The 6,986-nt window shown below is 39.8% G+C and overlaps 1 protein-coding gene across 1 annotated transcript in view; it reads right to left on the bottom strand.

The window, feature by feature from the left end:
- HS6ST3 (heparan sulfate 6-O-sulfotransferase 3) overlaps window positions 1-6,986 on the bottom strand; it is a 727,472-nt gene that overhangs the window by 396,541 nt on the left and 323,945 nt on the right. The gene's annotated exons all lie outside the window — the stretch shown is intronic.

Raw genomic sequence — 6,986 nt, 5'->3', positions numbered from 1 at the left:
CTGTGGTACTAAAGAAATCCTTTATTTTTCTTTCTTTCTTTCTTTTTTTTTTTTTTTTTTTTTTTTGAGACACAGTCTCACTCTGTCACTCAAGCTGGAGTGCACTAGTGCAATCTTGGCAACCTCTGCCTCTCAGGTTCAAACAATTTTCCTGTCTCTGCCTCCCGAGTAGCTGGAATTAAAGGAACACACCACTATGCCTGGCTAATTGTTATATTTTTAGTAGAGACAGAGTTTCATAATGTTGGCCAGGCTGGTCTAGAACTCCTGACCTCAGGTGACCCATCCACCTCAGCCTCCCAAAGTGCTGGGATTACAGTTATGAGCCACTGTGCCTGGCCAAGAAATCCTATTTTTAAAGTCAACCATACGAAGGGTGTTTTTGTGCAACAGCCCAAAGATATTTTCGTAATTCATGACAAATACTGAATATTTATCATTTGTTAATATTGATGTTAACATTTGTTATTAGCTTTAATATGCAACTCTGATTTCCACCCGTAAGTAACCTCTAGAGGAGGCATCATAACTGGGGTCTAGTGTAGGTCAGGAACACTCAATAAAGCATCACAGAGAGTAAATTATTTGTGGCTTCATTTTCATAAGAGGAGAAGAAAGACAAAGGTTAAACTGTATGAAAGGTGGTAATGGAGTAGGAGAAAAGGTCAAACTGGAGCTAAGAAAACCATGGTTCCGAAAACATTCTCATTCACCAACCATATGAACCTCAGCAAATGGTTCACACTTTCTTGATGTCACTCCATCCAGGCAATGTAGAAATAACTATACTATTCCTTGACTGTGCAGAAATGTTTCAAAACCAAACAAAATCATGCTTATAAGTAAAACATACCATATATTAACCGATATGGCATTTCTGGTCTAGAGGCTGAGAGGCTGAGGACCTGCTCCTTATCTCAATGGACATAACAGAAGATGATGTAAAAAGGACAAACATGGGCACTATGGTGATGAAACAGTCATAAACCTGATGCTAGTATGTATTTGATCATCAATTATCAGCTATGTTTCAATATTTAAAATGTGTATTTGTTGCTCTAAAGTTAGATATTCCCCCAAGTATTCACCAAACTAGAAAAATACGCAAAATAAAATTTTCAAACCAAAATTCTTCATCCACCAGAGTCTAAGTGATATGTTACAGTACTTTCAGCAAATATATCATGAATCTGACAAAGAAACAGGACCACATAAAGGATGTGGGGAGAGTGAGGAGAACAAAGAAGAGGAAGATGCATAAAGATTTCCAGAAAAGCAGGCACAACACAGGAACCCTTCCAAACACAAAAATTTGACTTTTTTTCCTTCAAAGATATACCATAAATCCTCTCATATAAACCCAGGTACTCAACAGCGACTCCCAGCACTCCTGCCCCCTGCCCAGCCAGAATGAAGCTGGTTAGAGGGCAAAGTATCAGCACAGGCAGATACCAACTGTGTTGTTTGCTGCTGTTCACTGGAAAACTTCAGGAAAACCTCCAGTAGGAAGGAAAGCAATCCAAAATGCAAAGGCAACCTAACCTATGATTATGAGGTTGTACCCCAAACTTATATACAGGATTTTTATGAATGATAGAGTAACTCCTGTGTTATAGGGTTAAATTGTGTGACTATGAAGTTACACCCCAAACTTATATACAGGATTTTTATGAATGATAAAGTTATTCCTTCATTATGGGGTTAAATTCTGTTCCCTCAAAAGACATGTGGAAGGCTTATCTTGTACTTGTGAATATGGCCTTATTTGGAAATTGAGTCTTTGCAGATGCAATCAATTTAAGATGAGATCATTGGAGTGGGCCCTAAAGCAACACAACTAGTGTCCTTATAGGAAGAGGGAAATGCTATGGGGACATAGACACAGGAGGAGAAGATGGACAGGCGTGACGGAGGCAGAGACTGGAGTGATGCATCCACAGCTAAAGGTGGCCAAAGCCTGCCAGCAAAACACCAGAAGCTAGAAGAGTCAAGGAAAGCTTCTCACTACAGGTTTCAGAGGGAGCATGGCCTATGACACCTTGACTTTGGACTTCTAGCCGCCAGAAAGATACACAATTAACTGTTGTTTCAGGATATCCTGTTTGTGGTACTGAGGGAATGTATTCTCTTCCTGCGTCCACAAGGGAGCGTGGTTTCAAAGGCAAGAACTTCCCAGCGCCATACCTCCACCCACGTCTCCATCTGGTAGCTTAGAGGTCTTTGAAACTTTCACCAGCACAGAAAGATAGACTGGTCAGGTGAGCTTCCTTTGTCTAGGAAAGCCCTTGAGAAGCTATGAGAGGACTCTGGGTCAAACAACAAATCAAATGTCAGAAATCAAAGATCAATCACTCCAGCGGAAGTTTAGAGGAACTCTTCATAGGACAGAAAACTTGAAAGGGGCAGGAATATCTCCCAGGATAAAAGTCCCCTTCTCCCACATCTGGGTGGACTCCATTTCTGAATCTCCTCTCACAGCAGCGTGAGAGCTCGCTCTATTTATTTCTCCTTTTTCTCTCTCCCTGCCTAAATAAATAACTTTCTGCAAAACTCTTTGAAGTCTGAAATTTACTTAAACAAGCCCACCACACCTGGCAGGGTCCTCTCTCCCATTCTTGGGTGTGTGAGGGACCAAGGGCCTAGAAGAACACATCCTGTCAGGGAGATGAGCCTCCCCAGTGTCCCAAAACCCAGACTCAGTACTTTGTTATGGCAGCCCTAGAAAACGAATATACTCTTTCATATAAAGTTATCTGCTTACCTTTCTTTCTATCTATCTTTCCATCAATCTATCTGCCTACCTCCTCCATTTATCTATCTATCATCAAAATATCATGCCAAGCAGAGCTGATGCCTTTGCAAATACCACACCTGATAGCCCAGCTTTTCTCTGTCTAGGTTCAGTCAGATGCAAAATGGTCACATTTTCTCTTTTGTTCTGTAGCTGGCCACTCTGTATCCCTCCTACATTTTTATGCAGCTTCAGTATTGAGGTCTCTTCCTGCTCCAGAGTCTTGAAGGATGGTTTCACATTAAAACTGAAAAGGAACTCATAATTAGTGATTTACATTTGTTGACTAATTACATTTTAACTGAAAAGCATTCACACTAAATTGTTACAACCGAATATTTTTATGATCTTTTCCTTGCCTCTATAATTACAGAATGAAAGGCTTTTCTCTGCAATAAAGGCATTCTAGGCACCCGCCTGTTCAATTGACACTGGAAAAAAAGTCTGACTTAGAATCTGTAAAAAGCATCAAGACAGTTAATCAATCAAGAAGGCATTTATCGGGGTGTTTCATGCCCCTGGTGCTGAGCTTTAGATTTCCAAAGATGCAGACATGGGTCACATCCCTCCTGCCTTGAAAAGACAGACAGTTGGCTGGGAAGGGTTTGATCTTGAGGAAGCTAAGGCTGGCAGGTTTCTGAAGTGTGGAATGACTCAGTGAAGCCTGGAGTTAGAGCTGAGAAGCAGAACCTGGCACAAAACAGAGAGTGTGGCCCTGCTACTGCCTGGTAGAGCTCAGACAGCTTGTTTTCTTGGTTTTTTTCCGCCCCGTTACTGCTGGCCTCCTCTCTTCCAACCATTTTCTCTCCAGCTCAGTATTTGCAGCACCTGGGGTGTGGCTGGTTACAAGGTATGGGGGTTGATGGAAGCACTAAACCATTTGCATCTCTTATGGCACCCGCCAGGTTATAGGCAGAAAAGGCAGAAAGAGGAGGTCAGATTGCTGAGCTACCACTTAAGGAGATGGGGCTTATATTGATTCCCTGCTTGGAGCCAAAAGTGCCATTTCCAGGCTTTGGATTGCAGTTCATCCAAAGATAAAGCTCAGAACTCACTGAGCAAGGCAGAACGCACAATTTAACATATATCATATATACAGTCAACCCTCAATTTGCAGATTTTGTATCTGCAAAATCGCCTACTTGCTAAAATTGTTCATAATGCCAAAGTCAACATTCAGAGAATGTTTGCAGTCATTCATACTGCAGGTTCAACGTGGCAAATAATTTGAGCTGTTCTCAGCTGAGGTGGAACAAGGCTACTCTCCACCCTCTTGTTTCAGTTCTCATGCTGCAAACAAGTGTTCTTTTCATGGTCTATTTAGTGCCATGTGTTTTGCATTTGTGTGCTTTTTGTTGGTGATTTTACTATCTAAAATGGTCTCAAGCAACATGCTGACAGGTCTCCTGGTAGTCCTAAGCACAAGAAGATTGAGATGTGCCTTATGAAGAAAACACATGTGTCAGATGAGTTTTGTTCAGGCATGAGTTATAATGTCATGGCAGTGTTAATTAATAAAACATATTAAATAAACACAAGTGAAAATGTCCATGTATGTTCTTCAACAGAAACACACATAAAACTAGGATATATATTGATTCATTGATGAAAATACTGTGACTGGAGGCTTGCAAGAACCTAAACCTGTATTTCCTCTAAAGCAATTAGTATTCATTAATTCAGTGCTCACAGCAACTTTACAGAACATAGTTACCATGAATAATGAGGACAGACTACTAAGTGTGCATATGTGTGAAACAGGCTACATATACATATGTATATATAAATACATAGGTATATGTATATATAGTTATATAATATATTTATTTACATATATAAATGTGCATATGTGTGTGTTTTCACCATGCTGGGCCCTGTATAGATAGCAGTAAACAAAACATATGGCTATACCTCTCATGGACCTCCAAGTCTAGTAAAGAAGTAAAAGATTAATTAGCAAACCCCTTTGGGATGCTACATGGAAATCCACTTTTCTAATCAGCTTCATCAGTAGTAAAACTTGATGTTTTTATCAGCACTGTTTAATTCCTCTCTCTTTCTCAGCTGGCTATGAAAAAGGGTACGGCAAGGACGATGAGTGTTGCATTAGAACGTAAGCTCATGAGGGCAGGGATCTTGGTTTTGTTCTGAACCTCCAGTTCCTTGCACAGATACCTTGAACATAGCATTTGGTAAACGAATCAATTTATTGGTTTACTAAACACACCAACAGCTGGTACCCCCAAGACAAAAGAACAGAAACAAACTGTAAAGTAAATTCCAGAACGTGTCCGTTTATCTGATAATAATTCTTACAATGCTCCTTGCTAAGAATTTCTGAACATGTGCTGGCAGCGTAAAAGTTACCCCATGCCTCTGCTGATAAGCAAGCAGGCAAAGTCCTTGAAGGAACAGTGGAAAGTAGTGAAAGAGCTATCCAAAAATACATACACACACACACACGCACACACACACACACACGCATAGCGAGTTTACAGTTCTGAAGGAGGATTCTCCTTTGTGACTACCTAATACCTTCATGTTCTCCAATCAATCAGTTTATTGAGTTCAATCACTCAATCAATTTGGCCTGAACAACCAGCACAGAGATGATCAATAATAGTAAGTGCCATTAAATGAAAAAGTATCCACAGGTTGTTTTTGTTGTTGTTTTTAATCCCAACCCTATGCTTACTGATTGCCAAATTTATACCATTCCAGGTAAGAATCTTAGTATTAGTCTAATGGGATATTACCCATTTCAAGTCCACAAGTGTCTAAGATACTTAAAAAGAAAAATATTTTTTTTTCAATTGACTGCAAATATATTTTAATACATGCATCCCAAGATATTGGCAACACCAACTGGATGAGAAGAGACAGTTTGGCCAGGTGCCATTTTGCCACTAACTAAAAAAGCTAAGGACTGCTCTGAAAATCTCCTAAATAAAAAAGCAATCTAGTTTCTGGCAAGGAGATCAGCAATGGCCATTTCATATAAATGAATCTGTCATGATTTCATTTGTGCACAAGCTCGATCATCCAAAATAACAGAAACAGCAGGCTGTGGTGTGGCTTTTCTTTATCTGTTTTTGATAGACTGCTTCTCCTTTTCCTGCCCCAAATGATGACTGCCACCAATGAAAAACGGTTCTATGAAATTGCAAGAAAATTATTCTCAGTTTTAATAGTAAACTAACTTACCGAAGAGAAATTGTACCTTTTATTTTGTTAGTGTTTTACAAATTCCAAACACAATATCAAGTACAAATATGATCCTCCCTTTATATATCTTCATCAAAATAAGATAAGTGGAGTATGACAGGCTATAAAATACATTCTATGCTTATTGGTATGCCCACCTGTTCCAGATCATTTGCAGGGCTGCCAGTAACAGAAGGAAGTGGCATAAATGAAACATGTCCCCTTTTTATTCCCCCAGTAAGATTCTCTTGCAAGATCCACAGAGCACATCAACCATTATTTTCTAAAGCCAATCAAAGGTCTTCCGTGCCAATGTGCACATCTAGACAGCTATGCAAGCCGGTCTTATTTCCCCCATCTCCGGCTATCCCAGTCACATGGTGCCTAAGCTGCTTCATTAAGCAGAACCAGCAAAAACAGCGTTCAAAATGGTTTGCCCTTCAATCCAAATAAAAAAGAGCACTTTATTTTTTTTTCTTCCAAAGGCAATGAAAATTGTTGTAGCTTAGCAAGAGTATAATGGAAGTGCATCACTGGGCTGTGAGAGGCTTTAGAGTTGTATTATGCTATTTCCCTTTTATCAGCGTGACTTGGGGCTCCTCATGGATTCCCGCGATTTCACCGGCAAAGGAGTAAGATGACTCTACCTCCCTCCCTCTCCTCATAGGTCCCCACCCTCCCTCTCCGTACAGAACATCATGTTCCCAGACAACTTCCCTCAGGAACTGTAATTTTCTGATTAATCCGTGAGTAGATTCAAAATGGTTAAACAGGTCACCCCATTCCCCAAAGAACCATAACTGCAAGGCAGTAATGTCCAAGCATGAATTTTCTCAGTTATGTGTAAAATATCCTATTTTTAAAGCTACATTTTTGAGTAGTTAATATAACTATAGGAGCTAAGCTTAAGAAAAATAAAACACGTTGAATTCTTTTAAAATGATCTCATTCTTTGAAGGGAGGGGAGTTTAATTTCTGGCTCAAATATCAA

The sequence above is a fragment of the Sapajus apella genome, unplaced genomic scaffold (genome assembly GCF_009761245.1).
Source record: "Sapajus apella isolate SASKATOON/1434 unplaced genomic scaffold, GSC_monkey_1.0 scaffold9, whole genome shotgun sequence".
NCBI lineage: Eukaryota > Metazoa > Chordata > Mammalia > Primates > Cebidae > Sapajus > Sapajus apella.
Note: the sequence above shows the minus strand (reverse complement) of the source record. Positions and strands in the feature narration are given on the sequence as shown.